This window comes from Scyliorhinus torazame, chromosome 7, assembly GCF_047496885.1.
Source record: "Scyliorhinus torazame isolate Kashiwa2021f chromosome 7, sScyTor2.1, whole genome shotgun sequence".
NCBI classification, from domain to species: Eukaryota; Metazoa; Chordata; class Chondrichthyes; order Carcharhiniformes; family Scyliorhinidae; genus Scyliorhinus; species Scyliorhinus torazame.
The window spans coordinates 37088501-37109974 of record NC_092713.1 but is presented as its reverse complement, the minus strand read 5'-3'; the positions used below and the strand labels follow the sequence as shown (position 1 = coordinate 37109974).

The 21474-nt window shown below is 49.1% G+C and overlaps 1 long non-coding RNA gene across 1 annotated transcript in view; it reads left to right on the top strand.

The window, feature by feature from the left end:
* The window catches only part of LOC140427268 (uncharacterized), a 221806-nt gene that overhangs the window by 49952 nt on the left and 150380 nt on the right, over nucleotides 1-21474 (top strand). Inside the window, exon 2 of the long non-coding RNA XR_011948419.1 lies at nucleotides 4151-4297. This is a non-coding gene — a long non-coding RNA (uncharacterized lncRNA). The remainder of the gene's footprint in view (nucleotides 1-4150; nucleotides 4298-21474) is intronic.

Below are 21474 nucleotides of genomic sequence, written 5' to 3'. Positions count from 1 at the left end.
ACTGAAGACACGGCTCGGGTAAAGAAGGGAGGGTCGAGGATCATAGAGGGAAGGTCAGGATGACTAAGGCAGGGAGCAGGGTGATAATTTGCAGCTCCAAGGATCCAATAGTGGCAGGTGGAGAGGCAGCAGCAGTAGTTCACGTTCAAAATCCTCCTCTCTGACAGGCACATTGATGCTGTTGGCTTGCAGGAATGGATGACTGTCTGAGTGCCATTTAAGTACGGTTCCGACCTATGACTACTATGAAGCAACTGTGGGATGGGCAACTTCCTGCCTGCCCCTCTGCACAATTGGCCTCACCCCCCGAGTATGCATAGCTGGGGTGGCACGTGGCACAGTGATTAGCACTGTTGCCTACAGCGCTGAGGAGCCGGGTTTGAATCCCGGCCCATTAATCACTGTCTGTGTGGAGTTTGCACATTCTCCCCGTGTCTGTGTGGGTTTCACCCCCACAACCCAAAGATGTGCAGGGTAGGTGAATTGGCCACGCTAAATTGTCCCTTAATTGGAAAAAAAAATGATTGGGTACTCTAAATTTATAAAGAAAAAGAGTATGCATAGCTGGCTGGCTGGGTCTCACATGATTGTGCATGACCCACCATCCTGCTTCAGAGCAGAAATCCTATTCGCTTCCAGTCCCACCATAGTTTCTATGAAGCAGTTAGATATAGCACTTGGGATGAAGGAGATCAAAGGATATGGGGGAGAAGGTGGGATTAGGCTATTGAGTTGGATGATCAGCCATGATCATAATGAATGGCAGTGCATGTTCAACGGCCAAGTGGCCTCCTCCTGCCCCTATTTTCTATGTTTTTATTGGATTTGACCGTAAGTTTCTAGATTTCAATGAGATGAGGCAGAGACGGCCCACAATAAACTGGGAAAAACTGTTCATGGGTGAAACAACGGACAATCAGTGAACAGAGCTCAAGGAATAATTTAACATGATACAGAAACAATCTGTGACTTTAAGACAGTAACTGGCAACCTGAGACCCAGGGGCCACATGCGGCCCATCTGGGTTCTGAGTGCGGCCCATGAGACATTTTGTTGGCCGTTGCCCATAAGACCACAAGACATAGGAGCGGAAGTAATGCCATTCGGCCCATCGAGTCCACTCCACCATTCAATCATGGCTGATTTCAACTCCATTTACCCACTCTCTATCCATAGCCCTTAATTCCTCGAGAAATCAAGAATGTATTAACTTCTGTCTTAAAGACACTCAACGTCCCGGCCTCCACCGCCCTCTGTGGCAATGAATTCCACAGACCCACCACTCTCTGGCTGAAGAAATTTCTCCTCATCTCTGTTCTAAAGTGACTCCCTTTTATTCTAAGGCTGTGCGCCCGGGTCCAAGTCTCCCCTGCTAATGGAAACAACTTCCCTACATCCACCCTAGCTAAGCCATTCATTATCTTGTAAGTTTCTATTAGATCGCCCCTCAACCTCCTAAACTCCAATGAATATAATCCCAGGATCCTCAGAAGTTCATCGTATGTTAGGCCTACCGTTCCTGGGATCATCCGTGTGAATCTCCGCTGGACCCACTCCAGTGCCAGTATGTCCTTCCTGAGGTGTGGGGCCCAAAATTGCGCACAGTATTCTAAACGGGACCTAACTAGTGCTTTATAAAGCTTCAGAAGTACATCCCTGCTTTTATATTCCAAGCCTTTTGAGATAAATGCCAACATTGCCCACACACAGCATTGCCACATTCCACTGATTTCCATCTGCGTTTTTTTTCCTACCGGTATGACTGAAGTGATTCGCACGTAATGCAATAACAAGTGAAGTAATGTACATGCCGATTGCTCTCAACATTAACTGTGAGAGCCGTGCACTCCCTCTGCATCTCAAGTCTAAATATTTATTTTGTGTTTATCATTTGAAGTTGATGATTGTTCAATGAATATAAGACCATAAGACATAGGAGTGGAAGTAAGGCCATTCGGCCCATCGAGTCCACTCCACCATTCAATCATGGCTGATTTCAACTCCATTTACCCGCTCTCTTTCCATAGCCCTTAATTCCTTGAGAAATCAAGAATTGATCAACTTCTGTATAAGACCATAAGACATAGGAGTGGAAGTAAGGCCACTAATATATACAAGTTTAAGCATTTTCTAAAACTCGTTATGAAATATTTGGAGTGTATTAAATGTATTTAATCTTATTAATGAGTAGTGAACATGCCTGATTTCAATCTTGCGGCTCACAGAGATGATGGAGGGGCACTCATACTGCCCACTCACTCGCCGAGGTTGCCCATCACCTGCCTCAAGAGGAAAGAGCTCTACTTGTGAAAAAAATAACTGCCACGGTGGTCAGGAGAAATGTGAAAACTGAAAACTATGATATTTGTCAATGAAAATAAGGAAATGTGGGACGCGTTGAATAATTAGTTTGCAATAGTACTGATAGCAGAGGAAAAGGGCACCATTCTGGACATCAAAGAAACTAATAATGAGTCAGGGTTAATGACTCACCACAATTACCACAGAACTGGAGAAAATAATGGCAAACTCTCAGGATCAGATGTTTTCCACATGAGGGTTTTAAATGAAGTCGGTAAAAACATTGCAGATGGACGAACTATAACATTGCAAAGTACTCTTGATTTGGAACTGTTCTTAAGTATGGAAAATTGCACGTCTCTCCACTGTTTAAGAAATGTGATCGAGAGAAACTAGGGAATAATAGACTAAATAGCCCAAGTTTTGTCAGGAATGGTCTGTGCATGGTTTTCATGTGAACTTCCCGAAGACATTTGATGAAGTTCCCCTTAAGAGATTGTTAGCTAATGTCGAAGTTCATGGAAGTGAAGGTAAATGATTAATCAGGTTGATAAATGAGCTGAGCGATAGGAGACAGAGACGAGACACAATGGGCAGATAATTAAATGAGCAGAATATGATTATTGATGTTCTGTAAGGATTTATGTTGGGACCTCATAAAACCTCCAAAATATTTTTTAAAACCTCTCACCAAAAGTATTGCGAAAAATCCCTTTGTCACCAGGAAGTAAAAAAGCACCGTCGAGAATTTAAAACTCATGAAAATAGGCAATGATCAGATGCTCTCAATTGTCAAAGTCTTGCTTGGCTTTCAATGGAGGGTTTCAGCAATTTGTTTTCTTGTGCGGTAGGGGAGGCAGAATTTGGAGATTATCTAGTCTCTCAAAAGAATACTGCTTGAATTCAGTCTTTTTAACCAAAACGATTTATTTACTACAAGTACTTACACATTTGGACCTTCATATGCGGTAAGAGCTTCTGCCCTCTTATCACATCATTATTACATCAGCATTATGTATGCTTCTGAGGTTATCCCTTTAGTCTACATCTCCCTCAAGTCTTTACCCCCCTCATATTTACATCCTGTTACAACTTCCTCCAAAGTCTCAGACTTCACAGGGTTTGTCTCTGAGGTGCCTTGATCAATCTCCCTGATCTTGTTCTCATCTCCTTTTGAGGTCAAGGATATTCCTTACTCTCCCTTCTGTCGGTGTGAGTGACCTTCTCCTGGGAGGCCGTAGAGTTTGTTGCCAAGCCCTGTCTTCCCACTCCGACCCGCTCCCATCCACCCTGCTCCCGGACAGGTAGTCACAACCTGTGTGTCACATCCAGGACCCTCATCACACTGTACTTAAGCTCCCAGGAGACACACACGTCCCTGCCTCATCTCCATCTGTAGGACCTGCCCAGACATGTGCCTCTAAGCATGCAGGCAATTGGTGGCACACAGTGACCCTCTCCAGCCCACAACCAGATGCCACCCTGCTGGCGGGATAACACAGGGCCCACCCAATGAGGACACTACAGGAAACTCCACTGGCGAGATAGGACAGGGACCGCAGAGCCTAACACTGACACGAGTTGCGGCAGCCCCTGGTACCCTAGTTGACAGAGACAGGCAGTGAGGATAGAGGCTCCCTGGTGCCACTTACGAATGGGGACAAGGGTACAACGTGGAAGGCAACATATCAGGGGAGCGGTTGAAGGGTGGATTTGGGGGGGGGGGGGGGGGGCATGTGGAGGGTGGAGCTGAAGTGCAACTTAGGGTCACCATGTAGCCTGTTCGATTTGGATGGACAAGGGAATACTCATCTCGCCAAAATGTCTTCTTTATCCCCCCCCCTTGCAGAAAATGAATTTTGGAGTACAACTGGGAATGCTCACTATCTACCTGGCTATAGCTGCCGTTACGGACGCACAGAGCTGGATGCACACGGCCTGCCCAGGGACCACCCTGCACAAGAGGAGCCTGCCCCAGAATAGCAGGGGCCAACAGGTGAGGCTCGAGTGCCGGCCGTCCAACAGGCCATGGAGGAGGTGCAAAGGAGGCGCTGCATCAGGCCACATGTATACCATCAGCATCAGTCCTTCGAGGAGCTGTGGGACTGCCTTTGCCATCAAAGACTTTGGTTAACCAGGGAGACAGAGCGCCTCCTGTGCCAAATAGGAACATAGGAATTAGGAGCAGGAGTAGGCAATTCAGCCCTTCGAGCCTGCTCCGCCTTTCAATTAGATCATGACTGAGCTCTTCCTGGTCTCAAATCCACCTCCCCACCTGTAGCCCACATCCCTTTAATCCATTTTGGAAACAGAAATATATCTATCTTCTTCTTGAAATTTAATGACTCAGATTCCACCGCACTAAGGGGCAGTGAGTTCCACAAATTCACGAACCTCTGCAAGATGTAATTCCTCCTTATCTCAGTTCTAATCTACCACCTCTCAACCTATATCCGTGACCTTTCGTTCTAGATTGCCCCACAAGGGGGAACATATGGTCTATGTTTACTCTATCAATCAATCCCTTTTAGTATTTTATACATCTCGATCAGATCGCCTCTCATCCTTTTCTAAACTCTAGTGAGTACAAGCCCAAACTGTTAAATCTCTCCTCATACGTCAACCTCTTCATTCCTGGAATCACTCTGGTGAACCTCCTCTGAACTGCTTCCAATGCCACCACATCCTTCCTCAAATATGGAGAACAAATCTGGACACCATACTCCAGAAGCGGTCTCACCAACACCCGATACAATTGCAACCACACTTCTCTACTTTTATACTCCAGTCCTTTTGCAATAAACGCTAAAATTCCATTTGCCTTTTTTATTACATGCTGCATCTGCATACCGCCCTTCTGAGATTCATGAACAAATACACCCAGATCCCTCTGCCCAGACACATCTGCTTTCCATTTCGATAATAATTTGCCTTTCTATTTTTTGGCCAAAACGGATAACCTCACACTTATCTCCATTAAGCTCCATCTGCTTAATTTTGGCCCAATTTATATCCATCTGTAAAATCTTCATCTCCTCTTCATTGCCTGCATTCCCACCGATTTTAGCATCATCTGCAAATGTTGCTATGTTACACCCTGTCCCTTAGTATGGCAGGGGGGGGTGGGAACCAGAATGTGAGCTTAGAAGGTGTAAGAACTGAAGGGGAAATAGAAAACCAAAATAAGAGAACAACATCACCCTCAGGCAGAGCAAAAAAGGTGACAAGTCTGAGAAGCGAGGTGGTCAATGCAGGACTGAGGATATTGTACTTTAATGCGCGCAGTACATGGAACAAGGTAAATGAACTTGTTGCGCACATTGAAATTGGCCGGTATGATGTTGTGGGCATCACAGAGACGTGGCTGCAAGGGGATCAGGGCTGGGGTCTAAATGTCCACGGATATGTGTCCTATCGAAAGGACAGGCAGATGGGCAAAGGGGTTGGGGTTGTATTGTTAGTAAGGAATGAAGTTAAATTGATAGCAAGATATAGAATCAGAAGGCATAGAATTTCTGTGGGCATAGTTGAGGATTCGCAAAGGTAAAAAGACCCTGATGGGAGTTATGTACAGGTCCCCTAGCAGTAGTCAGGATGTGGGGCAGAAAATAAATCAGGAGATAGAGAAAGCATGTAAAAAAGGCAATATCACAATAATCATGGGGGACTTCAATATGCAGGTGGACTGGGAAAATCAGGTTGGTAGTGGATCCCAAGAAAAGGAATTTGTGGAATGTCTAAGAGATTTTATTTGGAGCAGCTTGTGACAAAGCCTACTAGATAATAGGCAATTTTGGATTTGGTGGTGTGTAATGAGGCAGACTTGATTAGGGAACTTAAGGCAAAGGAACCCTATGGGAGCAGTGACCACAATATGATAGAATTTACCCTGCTGTTTGAGAGGGAGAAGCTGCAACCAGATGTAACGGTGTGACAATTAAATAAGGGTAACTACAAAGACATGAAGGAGGAGCTGGCCAGAGTTGATTGGAAAAGGAGCCGAGCACGGAAGACAGTGGAACAGCAATGGCAGGAGTTTTTGGGGGTTATTCGGAAGGCACAACAGAAATTCACCCCAAGGAGGAGAGAACATGCTAAGGGGAGGACAAGGCATCCATAGCTGACAAGGGAAGTTAAGGACAGCATAAAAGCAAAAGAAAAAGCATACAAAGTGGCGAGGATTAGTTGGAAGCCAGAGGATTGGGAAGCCTTTAAAAGCGAGCAGAGGACAACTAAAAAAGCAATAAGAGGGGAGAAGATGAAATATGAGTGCATGCTAGCTAGTAATATAAAGGAAGATAGGAAGGTTTTTTAAATAAATATAGAGTACCCAATTATCTATCTATTTTTTTCGAATTAAGGGCAATTTAGCGTGGCGATCCACCTAACCTGCACATCTTTGGGTTGTGGGGGTGAAACCCACGCAGACACAGGGAGAATGTACAAACTCCACATGGACAGTGACCCAGGGCCGGGATTCGCACCCGGGTACTCAGTGTCGCAGTACCAGTGCTACCACTGTGCCATGTGCCGCCCCCCCCCCCTATAAAACAGAGATGAGGAGGAATTTCTTCAGCCAGATGGTGGTGAATCTGTGGAACTCTTTGCCACAGAAGGCTATGGAGGCCAAATCACTGAGTGTCTTTAAGACAGAGATAGATAGGTTCTTGGTCAATAAGGGGATCAGAGATTATGGAGAGAAGGCAGGAGAATTGAGATGAGGAAAATATCAGCCAGGATTGAATGGCGGAACAGACTCAATGGGCCGAGTCGCCTAATTCTGCTCCTGTGTCTTCTGGTCTTAAGAATTGTAAACAGAGGACTGACCCCTGCAACACCCCGCTAGTTTTAGTTCGCCAACCAGAGAAGGGCCCATTTATCCCAATCTTCTACTTTCTGTCAGTCAGCCAATCTTCAATCCGATCTACTACTCTACCCCCAATCCCCGTCAATCTCACCTTCTTGATCACTCTTTTATGCGCCACCTTAGGTGATGCACCTGGCATTGTGGGTGTTTGGAGGAGAATACCCGCTCCCAGTGACCGTCAAGGCGACAGTCGCCCGGAACTTTTATGACTCTGGGTCTTTCCAGGGCCAAGAGGAGACCTGCCTGGGATCTCGCAGACATCCATATAGAGGTCTATAGGCACTTTGATGGATGCCCCATACGCCTGGGCAACGGACTATATAAACCTCAGTCTGGACCAGGCACACCAGGATACCCGGGCAGCAGGATTCGCCGCCATGACTGGAATGCCCAGGTCCAGGGGGTGATCGATGGCACACATATCCCCTAGGAGCACCGGCTCATCAGGTGGTGCCCTTCATCAATAGGAAGGGGTTCTACTCCCCGAATGTGCAGTTAGTGTGTGACCACCAGCTGCACATCATGCACATCTGTGCCTGATACCCAGGGAGCATGCACGGCGGCCACATCCTGGTGCACTCGTCGGTTCCTAGCAACTTCGGGGTGCTCCCTCCAGTGAGGGGTTGGCATTTGGCGACAAGGGTTACCTGCTGAGGTCTTGGCTATTGATTCCTGTTTGGAGGCTCCAGACTGATGCCCATGCAGCAACCAAGAAGGTCATTGAGCGGTGCATCGGCATCCTCAAGATGCACATCCAATGACTGGGGTGCTCCGATATAACCCCAGGTGGGCTCGATGGCCCCCAGGCTGCTGCACGGGATGGAGGTGAGGCCGGAGAGATCTCCGGAAGCTCCACCGTCATCTGGCTCTGCAGTCCTGGATGCCCACCCTCGTCTTCTCCCTGATCTCGATGCCCTCAACCATGGAGCCACTGTGACTGGGCCACGTCCATCAGCAAGTGAGTCATGTCCCTCACAGCCTTGGTCATTTTCTTCTGGCACTGTGCAATGTCCCTATGGGACTGTGTCACGTCCCTGTGGGATTGTGTCACAAACCTCTGGGACTGTGCCAATGTCCATGTGGGCCCGGTACATGGCTGCCTGTAACTGGGCTCCCCTGTCCAAAGCCTCAGCTGTTGATCTCACAGTTTGCCCAAGCCTTGGATGTCTTGACCCATCTGTGACTTTTATTTTTCAATAAACATTTTATTGAGGCATTTTTTGGTATTATAACAACACAATAAACGTTGTACATGAAACTATAAACATAGTGCAAAAGCCGTCTCCCTCCCTTACACCTTTATTAACCCCCTACTCTAAGCTAAACTACACCCCCCTCCTTTCTGCTGATGATTAATTTTCTGCGAAGGAGTCAACAAACGGCTGCCACCTCCGGGTGAACCCTAACATTGACCTTCTCAGGGCAAACTTGATTTTCTCCAAACAGAGAAAGCTCGCCATGTCCGATAGCCAGGTCTCCGACTTCGGGGGCTTTGAGTCCCTCCAAGCTAATAGTATCCGTCTCCGGGCTACCAGGGAAACAAAGGCCAGAACGTCTGCCTCTTCCTCGTCCTGGATTCCCGAGTCTTCCGACACCCTGAATATCGCCACCTCTGGACTCATTGCCACCCTTGTTTTTAACACCGTGGACATGGCATCTGCAAACCCCTGCCAAAATCCCCTAAGCTTCGGACATGCCCAGAACATGTGGACATGGTTCAGCCCCCCCAAGAAGTGCCTCATCACCTCCGGCCCAGTAGGGGGTTCTGACCTATACAGCGTACTGTAGAAATCCCTAAACGCCTTATTCACCCCTGCTGAATCTCCAACCAAGTTCCCATCTCCGTCATTTACTTACCCTATCTCCCTGGCTGCCTCCCTCTTTCTAAGCTGCTGTGCAAGCATTCTACTCACCTTCTCTCCATATTCATAGATCGCCCCCCTCGCCTTTCACAGCTGCTCCACCACCCTCCCTGTGGTTAACAAGCCGAACTCCGGCTGTAGCCTCCGCCATTCCCTTAAAAGCCCTGCCTCTGGGGTCTCCGCATACCTCCTATCAATCTGTAGTATCTCCTTAACCAGTTGGTCCGTCTCTGCCCTGTCCACCTTCTCCCTATGGGCCCGTATCGAGATCAGCTCCCCTCTGACCACCGCCTTCAGTGGTTCCCAGACCATCGCTGCCGAAATCTCCCCCGTGTCGTTGACCTGCAGGTAGTTCTGAATACATTTCCTCAGCCGCTCGCACACCCCTTCGTCAGCCAAAAGTCCCACATCTAACCTCCATTGCGGGCGCTGGTTACTGTCTTTACTAACCTGCAGGTCAACCCAGTGCGGAGCATGGTCTGAGATTGTGATCGCCGAGTACCCCGTGTCCACCACCCCAGCCAGCAAGGCCCTGCTCAAAATGAAGAAATCGATCCGGGAGTACACTTAATGCACGTGTGAGTAGAAGGAGAACTCCTTCACCCTCGGCTGCCCAAATCTCCATGGACCCCCCCCCCCCCCACGCCCCCCCCCCCATCTGCTCCATGAACCCTTTCAGTTCCTTTGCCATTGCTGGCACCCTGCCCATTTTCGAGCATGACCGATCCAGACCGGGATCAATAACTGTATTAAAGTCCCCTCCCATGATCAGCTTGTGCGAGTCCAAGTCCGGTATCTTCCCCAACATCCTCTTTATAAATTCCATGTCATCCCAATTTGGCGCACATACATTTACTAATACCACCTGCACCCCCTCCAGTTTCCCACTGACCATAATATACCGACCTCCCACATCCGAGACTATTCTACCCGCCTCAAACACCACCTGCTTAATGGTCAGGATCGTGACCCCTCTAGTCTTTGAATCCAGTCCTAAGTGAAAGACCTGACTGACCCAGCCTTTCCTTAATTTAATCTGGTCAGTTACTCTAAGGTGCGTCTCCTGCAACATTACCACATCCGCCTTCAGTCCCTTAAGATGCGTGAACACACGTGCCCTCTTGACCGGTCCATTTAACCCTCGAACATTCCAGGTGATCAGCTTAGTTGGGGGGCTCATTGCCCCCCCCCCCCCTTCACCGATCAGCCATCCCCTTTTTTGGACCCGCCTCCAGCCCATGCTCCGCGCCGCCACCGGCCCGCCTCCAGGCAGCCTCCGCCCCCAACCTCCTCTCTGTCCCTTGGCCGAAGTCCCTCCCTCGTCAGCAGAACATTTCCCCCCCCCCCAATAACAACACTCTGTAACCCAACCCCTTTGATAAACCGAACATATGCACCCCCCCCACTGCGCTTCCGTGAGCTAGCCCACCCAGCTAGCTTGGTGGCCCCCATCCCTGGTGCCGGATAGTCTCCCACCTATTGTTCCCTCCCCACCCTCTCCCCCGCTCATACAAACATACTCCAACATAAAACAATCCCTACACAATTGCCCGACAGAAAAACACCAAAATCTAAACAAGCACACCTCCAGCCCCCAACAGTGCAAATGAAAACCTTAACTCACTCAGCTCTGCCACTGGTCCCAAATCAATACAGAAGGCATTACAAACAGCTTCCACAAAACAAAAAACGAGAAACCTATTTTTAAAGAACAGAGAAACAAAAGGAAAAAACACACGAACGTTGCAGCAAAGTTCAAAAGTTCTCAGGCCACCACCAGTCCTTTCCTTTTCACGAAGTCTAGGTCATCCTCAGGTGACTCGAAATAAAAGTGCTGTTCCTCATACGTGACCCAGAGACGGGCTGGATACAACAGTCCGAACTTCACCTTTTTCTTAAAAAGGATTGACCTAATCTGGTTGAAGCCTGCTCTTCTCCTGGCCACCTCCACATTCAGGTCTTGGTAGAACCGCAGGATGCTATTCTCCCACTTACAGCTCCATGTCTGCTTGGCCAACTGTAGAATACGCTCCTTATCCAAGTACCTGTGGAATCTCACCACCATTGCCCTCGGGGGGTCTCCCGTTCGCGGCTTCCTCGCATGTGCTCTGTGAGCCCTGTCCACCTCCAAGGGTCGGGAGAATGCCCCATCCCCCAGCAGCTTCTCAAACATATCTGCGATGTATGCCCCAGCGTCCGCTCCTTCGGACCCCTCCGGGAGCCCAACGATTCTCAAGTTCTGCCGGCGGGACCTATTCTCTAGGTCCTCCACCTTCTCCAGGAGCTTCTTCTGCTGGTCTCTCAGCATCCCCACCTCCAACTCCACCACAGTTTGATGTTCCTCCTGCTCAGCCAGCGCCTTCTCTACCTTCTGGATCGCCCGACCTTGGGCGTCCAATCTAAGCTCCAGCCGCTCAATCGGCTCTTTTATCGGGTCCAAGCAGTCCCGTTTCTGCTTAGCAAAGCCTTCCTGAATAACTTGCATCAGCTGCTCCATTGACCTCTGGGTCGACAAACCAGAGGTCCGGTCCTCCGCTGCAGCTTCAGCCCAAGCCTTCGCTGCCTTTCTGTTTCTGCCTTTACGAGCACTTCTAGTCCTTCTCTCCATGCACCGATGTAGGAATTCAGTCCACAATTGCCTCTGTCATCAGTTTTACAGTTCAAGTCCGGTAAAAAATCGGGGAAAAGGTCCAAAAGTCCGACCCGAACGGGAGCCACGAAATGTGCGCCTTACTCCTTCATAGACGCCATCGGAAGTCCATCTGTGACTTTTTAACCCAAGGCTTCCACGCAAACGCCTCCCTTTCAGTGTTGGTCTGGGTACAGAACATTTTCGGCACCAACCCCTGTACCTGAAGGCGGTTAGACTCCTCCAGCTGCACCTGCAGGCGCCAGAAAGTTGCTGTCACCCCCTCCGCCCCCTCCTGTACATCTGGGCTCTGTGTCTGCATCTTCACCAGTGATGGGATTATGCTTTCCAGAAGCGCGATGCCTGTCCGTACTCCACCTGTTTCCTGGGATCGGGCAGCCCTCTGAGCTCTTGGATCATCAGCATAACACAATGGTTTTTCACTATCAGTTATAATTTCGGAAGGAGATTGAGAACACAGCTTCCATCTCCAGAACAAAAATTCAAACAAAATGGCTGGAATTCTCCGGGACTGAATTACGGGCGGTTCACTTTCCCGTTGGGGGCGCTATTTGTGGAGCAATTCAGGACATGGTAATGGGCCAGCACGTGAATCTAAAGCAATTCTCATTCCCACCGGCATCGGATTCACTGGGGCCAGAATTGGATTTGGTGAGATTGGCAAGCTGGAGCTGCTTATAAGCACTCCACTCCCCACTCATTCCAGCCAAGAAGATGTCTCAGAGCGAGACAGTCCTGAGGTTCACCGAGTCAGAGCTCGGTCGAATGTTGGATGTGAAAGAGGAGAGGCGGGACTGCCTGTTTCCCAGGGCTGGCAGGAGGCTCCAGCTCGAGGTCGTCAACCAGGCCTGGGCAGCGGTGGCCAAGGTGCTCAGAACTGTCAACCTTACCAGGCGGACTGGCACACAGTGTCGGAAGAAGATGAACAACCACCTTCGGGCAGCTCGGGTGAGCCACCACCTCTGTTCCCCTGGCATCGCCCCTGTCCCTCACATCACACACCCACTCCCTTAGAGGCCAATCAAAACCCACCTGCCTACATCTCCCTCACATCCCGCCTTGCACGCACATGCCACCAGCTACAAGTCCCTCCTGTAACTCGCCACCATGCATCTCACCATGTCCTTTATGTGTCCGCTAGGAAAAGGCTGCCCATTAAAGAGAGAGCGGGAGAGGACTGGAGGCCCCAGACCTCAGGACTCTGACCCCTGATGAGCAGAAGGTGATGGAGTTAGCTGGGGACGCGCAGGAGAGGGCTGTCTCCTGGGCGGAGGTTGGCATGCGACAACCAAGTGAGCTCCCAATGTAGAGTGATGCCCCAAATGCAAGTGAATCATCCCTCTCCCGCAGACCACTCCTTCCCAAGATCTCACCATTTGTCTTTTGCCTTGCAGGATCACCATCAGACCATGCCGGCCCATCTGGGGTACCACGTCCCCAGCCACTGCTGCACACCCCAGAGCACCAGTCCGGGGAAGACAACCTATGTCTCTGTGCTGCTTTCATCTGCACCCACCACCATCGCAGATCTATCAGCTCAGAGGGGCTATTTAGTGAGGAGGCTCCTGGGTCACCTTCTGGTGCACACGCCACACATGCTGCAGTACATCAGATGGAGATAGGGACTCCCGAGGGAGCGGACAGTCGGAGGGCTGCCCGATCCCAGGAAACAGCTATAGTTTGGACAGGTATCGTGCTCCTGGAAAGTATGATCCCATCACTGGTGGAGATGCAGATGCACTGTTTCAGTGAATCCGGCGTCCGGGTATTTAAATATGCAGATCTGGATGTCGCCCAGCGAGGGCGAAATTTGGATAGTGCTGTGCGGAGCGAGTCGTGTGATTCGCGATTGGCCCGGAGCCCGGTGTAGAGCTCGATTTTGGGCTCCCACGCGGTTTACCGTTGGATCCATGAAGATCGCAATGGGCCCACGCCCAATTCATTTCATAGAACTAGCAATACCTGGCAACGAGACTGACCCCTCGCATAGCACTTTGTGCATCCTAGATTCCTTTGAATATCAAGCTGAAGGGCTCTCTATATGAATAGTGTCTTGTTGAAGACTAGTAAGTCATCAATGACAGTGAGGTGCTTACATACACACCCACGAAATAGGAACCAAAGTAGACCATTCGGCCCCTCTGCCATTCACTGAGATCATAACTGACCTGTTCGTGTTTTGAATTCCACATTCCCAACTCCCCCGATAACTTTTGATTCCCTTGCCTAACAAGGATCTATCTATCTCCACCTTTAAAATATTCAATGACCCCCATCTCCACCTCCTTCTGAGCCAGAGAGAGTTCCAAAGTCGCACAATCCTCTGAGAGAAAAGGCTTCTTTCTCCTCATCGCTGTCCAGTAAGGGCAACCCCGAAAGTGCCCCCTTGTTCTGGACTCACTTACAAAATGAAACATCCCTCTCCACGTCCACCTTGTCAAGGCTGTTCAGAATATAATATACTTCAATCAAGTCACCCCTCACTCTGTTAAACTCGAATGGAAACATGCCCAGTCTACCCTCATAAAACAACCCGCCCATTCCAGGTAGTCGTCAGGTTTTGCACTGTTCACAATAATGGCATAGTACCATGTTACTGGGGATATAGTCTGCCCATCCTTCCCGACAACTGTCTCAGATTTGGAGGCATTCGTCATCCTGTTTCTGGGCATGCTTTATTTCCTTTCTTGAAGTAACTGGTAAATGCTGAGCGATTAAGAGCATTTATGCTTCAATCTCCTCGAAGAAGTCAAAATCCTCTTGTTCATTTCCTTCTGATGCTGTTGTTGACAGTGTGTCTGCTTTTGTTTGACATTTTCCTTTCACATACTCTGTGATGGAGTCGGATCTCATCAATCTTAATCTGAACTGGTGGATTCTGGGCAGCATGTTCGCGATTGATTTCATGTTCAGAAGGGTGACGAGTGGTCTACGTTCTGTTTAGATTTTGAAATGCAATCCCATAACTTAAGACTGAAAATGTTTCACACGCCCACGTTGCCGTCAGAGTGTCTTTCGCTATCGTGGTGTGTCGTTGTTCCATTTCTGTCAGTGATCTAGAGGCATATAGACATAGACATAGACATAGACATAGAACATACAGTGCAGAAGGAGACCATTCGGTCCATCGAGTCTGCACCGACCCACATAAGCCCTCACTTCCACCCTATCCCCATGGTAGACTGGTCTCCGCTTGCCGTCCTTTTGCACTGGAATAGCACTGCCCCCAGTCCTGTTGATAATGCATCGGCCGCTATGATAATCATAGGTCTGGGTCGTAAGGTATCAAGGAATCAGAAGAGATAAAAATCATTTCATCCTTTCAAAAGCATTCTGCTGGTGCATTTTCCAGCACCAGTGATGGCCCCACCTCAAGACTTGTACTGTGTGACCTCGAAACTTAATCAGGGGTTTGGCAAACTCACATTTTTTTATTCATTCAGTGCTAGGCCTGCATTCTGTAAGGCTCACAGGACTGATCTGACCCTGCAATCATGCTCTTCTCTCATGGGTCCATGAACGAATATATTGTCCATATGACACATTACTCCTTCCATGCCTTCTAAACTGTTGGACATGATTCTCCGGAAACTTTCTAGAGCAGATGTGATTCCAAAGGGCAATTTATCGAAACTATAATGACCGAAGAGTAATGTAAAAGTGGTCAGCAGTCTGGATTGTTTGTCCGGAGGCAACTGCCAAAATCCGCTATTTGCATCCAATTTGGAGAATAAAGTGTCCTTGGCTCGTTTTGCTCGGCCCTCAACCACAGAGGCCATCGTGCGGATCTCATGTTCCGCTCTGAAGGTGAGTCGAAATGTCAACTCTGTTTATCTCTCTGGTGCTGCCAGATCTGCTAGGTTTTCCCAGTATTCTCTCTCTCTAATCTCATGTTCCACTACCTTGTTCAACAGAGCCTTACAGAGTCGCCCATGTTTTGTAGCCATGCCTGAATACCATTTTGTTGGCATGGTGACCAATGAGATAATCCCTTGCAGCACGGTAGCATAGGGACAGCATGGTAGTATAGTGGTTAGCACAATTGCTTCACAGCTCCGGGGTCCCAGATTCAATTCCCGGCTGGGTCACTGTGCGGAGTCTGCACGTTCTCCCCGTGTCTGCGTGGGTTTCCTCCGGGTGCTCCTGTTACCTCCCACAGTCCAAAGATGTGCGGGTTAGGTGGATTGGCCATGCTAAATTGCCCTTAGTGTCCAAAAAAAAGGTTAAGTGGAGGTTACGGGGATAGGGTAGATCGGTGGGCTTGAGTAGGGTGCTCTTTGTATGGGCCGAATGGCCTCCTTCTGCACTATAATTTCTATGATTGCTGCTGCATCTTTTCCATTTTGTACCTGTCTTGGTCCAAGAGTGGGTGAGGACCTTTCATCAGAATAAAGAGGCAGATTGGTTTAGCATCAGCTCGTAGGGTGATGCTGTTCTCGGTCTTTAATTTTGCCGACCTGGTGAACAATTTGGCGATTTCTCTCAAAATTAGTCCTATAATTCTCACCAGCAACTTCATCCACTTTACAAATTAATTTCAGTTTTAGGTATGCCTTTCTGTTTACTGAAGAGCATTCGAGATTTTGAACAGCATAGAGAGGTTTAAAGATCTCTCGATCTTTATGTACCAGTTTGTCCATGAGCTGACCTTTCACTTTTAGTGAAAATTTGTAGGAATTTGTAATTTAATAGCTGAATGTTACAATGTAATCTGTTAATTATACTTTGTCAAATAAAATAGAAACCCCTGCTCCTGTATCTAATTTTCAAACTCTGCAGGGGTGTCCATCCACTTCAAGTTTAATATACTCCAATACCTGTTTTCAGAGTTATATATCTCCCCCACAATTGATTGATTGATATTTATTCTCACATGTACCGAAGTACAGTGAAAAGTATTTTTCTGCGGCCAAGGGAAGTACACAGAATGTACATAGTAGACAAAAGAATAATCGACAGAGTACATTGACAATGGTACATTAACAAATAGTGATTGGTTACAGTGCGGAACAAGGGCCAAACAAGAGCAGCATAGGGCGTCGTGAATAGTGTTCTTACAGGGAACAGATCAGTCCAAGGGAGAGTCGTTGAGGAGTCTTGTAGCTGTGGGGAAGAAGCTGTTCCTATGTCTGGATGTGCGGGTCTTCAGATTTCTGTATCTTCTGCTGATGGAAGGGTCTGGAAGAGGGCAAAGCCTGGGTGTGAGGGGCCTCTGACAATGCTGTCTGCCTTTTTGAAGCAGCGGGAGGTGTAGACAGAATCAATGGGAGGATGGCAAGCTTGTGTGATGCGTTGGGCTGAGTTCACCACACTCTGTAGTTTCTTGCGAAGGTTAATTGCTTCTCTTGTGGTTCTTCCATTTCTTGTACATAGCTTAATTTCAAATTCTTCCTCTTTTTTAAGGTTGTTAGCATTTTCAAGTGACAAACAGTTTTTAAATGTTTTTTTTCCACAGTTGTGGCATTCTGCCCCTCCACCACACCAATGGACATTCTTCCTATTTGCACAGATTGTTCCCACCAGACCAGAGACATTTTAAAATAATCAGCTCACCCAATTTTGTTGAGCTTAAGTTTTGGCGTGATTTCCTTTTTAAGGCCTACAAATTTGGTTTGTCTTGTGATCTGCATTGTTTTCATGAACATTAAATCCTCCTTTGTCTGTGAGAGGTCGAACACCTCAACCACAATCATGACATGAATCAGCTTGTCTTTTAAAATTCCTTAAGTGCTGTTCCCTGCCAACCTACAGAACCTTCTGATAAATGAACCCATGCTTTCGCCTGACCTTGGTTTTCTTCAGTTAAATTTAACCCTCTCAATTATTAAGATCTGACGGATGAAATAAGAGTCAAAAGCGCTCTGAAGACAGGGATGTGCTGAGCGGACGCACGTAAGGTGGCTCTCCTCCGAGGAAATCAAATTTAGGCGATTTTCCCCAAAATTAGCCCGCCAGATCCGGGGAAGGAGCATCCCCTCATCACCTTCTTCAACCCACTAATGAAGAAACAGGCCAACAATCAAAATGCCAAGCAGCAGAAGCACTAGAGGCCGCAAAGAGATGAGAGGCAATAGGAGCCAAAAGAAACCAGCGGGCGAGACGTTGGACCCACGAGGTGAGGATGTCCTGGCCACACCAGGGAGGGGCTAATGAGCGGTGCAGAGAATTCCCCCTCGCGGGACAACGGCTGGAGGATATTCCTCACCCGAGAGCTGAAGGAACTCAAGGAGGGCTTAAGGCGCGAGATTCAGGCAGCGGTCAAAGCGGTGGTCAGAGAAGCACTGGCCACCATGCAGGCGGCCCAGGACAAAACAGACAGGTGACTGCGAGCTCAGGAAAGCATGATCGGAGGACTAGAAAAGGCCTCCATGGAAAAAAGTGACCGGATCGTCAACCCGAGAGGCAGATATAGCAAGGCTGGTGGCGACCCAGGGGGGCCTGAAGGGGAAGGTGGAGGATCAAGAAAAGCGATCGGGGCGCCAAAACCCGGGGACAGCTTCCCCAGCCAGCTACAGATAGACAGGGAACACAGATCACTCAGACCCAAATCCAGGGCTGGAGAGCAACCAAAGGCAATTGTGAAGGTGCACCCGTACCAAGACCAGCAAAGGATCCTGAGATGGGCCAGACAAACAAAAACATGCCACTGTGAAGGACACCAGATAGGAATTTATCAGAACATTGGGGCAGACCTGGCCAAGCGCCGGGCCGACTTCAACAAGGCTGGTTCAGCGCAGTGGGCTAGACAGCTGGCTTGTAATGCAGAACAAGGCCAGCAGCGCGGGTTCAATTCCCGTACCGGCTGTGCGAATTCTGAATTCTCACTCTGTGTACCCGAACAGGCGCCGGAATGTGGCGACTAGTGGCTTTTCACAGTAACTTCTTGAAGCCTGCTTGTGACAATAGTCGATTATTATTAACAGAGCCAAGGCGTCCTTGTTCAATTGTGGGGTAAGGTTTGGGCTGCTTTACCCAGCCAAGCTTTGGATAACCTACCAGCGCAAGGAGCATTACTTTACAGACCCTGCAGGAACGGACAAGTTTGTCCAAAAGAGCGGGCTGGGAAAGCAGCAGCAGAAACAAAGGTGAAGCCGACACCCGAAGAAGACTAAGAAACTGAGAGACAATTTGCGCGGGACTGTACCGCCTCGGTCTAAAACTGAAAGCTAAGGCACGGGGAAGAGGGGGCGAGAGCAGTGGGGCGCAGAAACAGGAGGGAAAGAGGAAGGGGGAGAAGCAGAGAAAAACAGCGGGCAAAGGGAGAGCTCTGACCGACCCCGGGAGGGTGGCCACCACACTAGCAGGAAAGCTAGCACCAGAGGGACGAGAGGAAAGGGGAGCCGCATTTGGGGCAGCACGGTAGCACAGTGGTTAGCACAGTCACTTCACAGCTCCAGGGTCCCAGGTTCGATTCCCCGCTGGGTCACTGTCTGTGCAGAGTTTGCACGTTCTCCCCGTGTCTGCGTGGGTTTCCTCCGGGTGCTCTGGTTTCCTCCCACAGTCCAAAGATGTGCAGGTTAGGTGGATTGGCCATGCTAAATTGCCCTTAGTGTCCCAAAAAAATGTGAGGTGGGGTTACTGGCTTACAGGGATAGGGTGGATGTGTGGGCTTTGGTGGGGGTGCTCCTTCCAAGAGCTGGTGCGGACTCGATGGGGCGAATAGCCTCCTTCTGCACTGTAAATTCTATGATTCTATCTCCCGCAAGGGAGAGCGCGGCTGGCAGGGAAGGGGGTGGGGGGGTAAATATCACAAGAACGGAGACAAACCGGGGGACAAAAGGGGGGGTGAGAGAGAGGAGGGACACTGGCAGGAGGGGGGAAGGGGGGAAAGTGCAGAACCATGGGGGAACAAAGGGACAAGGGGGGGAACAAAGGGACAAGGGGGGGAGGGCTTTAGGCTGGCTACAACAAGTCATACATGGAAATAGGGAACAACATGACACCGCAGACAGCCATTTTGGAGAGTCCCCAAACAAAGGGAAACCCCGGGGTACAGGGGCACATCCACATGGCGTACACATAGTTGGTGGCCATGTTGGGTGACCCCTGGACAAAAAGAAACCCTGGAGCGCAGGGGCCTGACTTCATGGTGAGAATGGTATCCGTGGCCATTTCAGATGGCCCCCGAACAAAGGGAAATCCCGGAGTGAAGGGGCGCATCCACAAGGTAAGTATGGTTGATCCCACAGGGGGTGGGGGCAGAAATCTCCCATCAGAATAGTCACCTGGAACGTCAGAGAACTTAATGGCCCAGTGAAAAGATGCAGAGTCTTCGCCCACCCGAAAAGTATGAAAACTGACTTAATCTTCCTCCAAGAGACGCACCTGAGGGAGAAGGACCGACTGCGGATTGGATTGGATTGGATTGGATTTGTTTATTGTCACGTGTACCGAGGTACAGTGAAAAGTATTTTTCTGCGAGCAGCTCAACAGATCATTAAGTACATGAGAAGAAAAGGGAATAAAAGAAAATACATAATAGGGCAACACAACATATACAATGTAACTACAAAAGCACTGGCATCTGATGAAGCATACAGGGTGTAATGTTAATGAGGTCAGTCCATAAGAGGGTCATTTAGGAGTCTGGTGACAGTGGGGAAGAAGCTGTTTTTTTTAAGGGTAAGGAAGGGCTGGGTTGGACAGACTTACCATTCTTGCTACGGGATAAGAGCTATGGGGATAGCCTTTCTGACAAATAAGAGGACGGTGTTTACTGCAACGAGGACGGTTACAGATTGAGGGGAACTGTACGTCATGGTCAGCGGTGTCCTGGACAGAGCACCAGTAGTCCTGGTCAACGTGTACAATCCCATCTGGGATTAGATGGAGTTTATAAAGAAGACCATGGCAAAAATACCTGACATACATACACACAGACTTATCTTTGGGGGTGGAGGGGGGGGGGGCTTTAACTGTGTACAGGACCCATGGATTGACAGGTCAAACCTCAAAACAGGGACGACCTCTAACATGAAAGAACTCGGCACATTCATGGAGCAGATGAGGCAGTGGACCCACGGAGGTTCACACACCCAGGGGAGAAGGTGTTCTCCTTCTTCTCCCAGATACATGGCGTAAAAACTCGGATTGACTTCTTTGTCGTGGGGAAATCGGTGCTTCCAGGGATAGTAAGAGCGGAAATCTCCGCAATCACAATCTCCAACCATGTTCCACACTACATGGACATGAGTTAGGAGACAGACCATGCCCACCGCCCCCCATGGAGGTTGGACACAGCTTTCCTCACCGACAAGCTTTCTGCGAGAAAATATCACAGGACATAGACAGGTATATTACCAACACCAGAATGGGGAGGCTCTGAAGGCTGTGATTCGGGATGAGATTATTTCCTATAAAGCTCATAGAGACAGGGAAGAGAGGGTGACTAGGCAACAGCTGGTTGACTCCATACTGGAGGTAGGCCGGCAATACTCCGTGACCCCAACCGTAGAGCTCCTGGGGGAGAGGAAAAAGGTACAAATGGACTTTGACCTGCTCTCCACGAGGAAGGCGGCACACCAACTCCGCCAGGCACGGGGGACCCTGTACGAACACGGAGACAAAGCTAGCCACCTGCTGGCTCACTAAGTATCCGCAAAAAAGTCCTGCAAAGAACGACAAGCATGGGGGGGCTTGTCCATCTCAAACCTGCAATATTATCACAACGGTGATATTATATTCTGCAACAGCAGCGGAAAGAGTAAAGAGATGAACAGGGACATTCTTCCGGGCCCTGGCCATGGCATTGCTCCCATCCCCACCGGCCAAGCATTCTACAAGCCCAGTGGTAA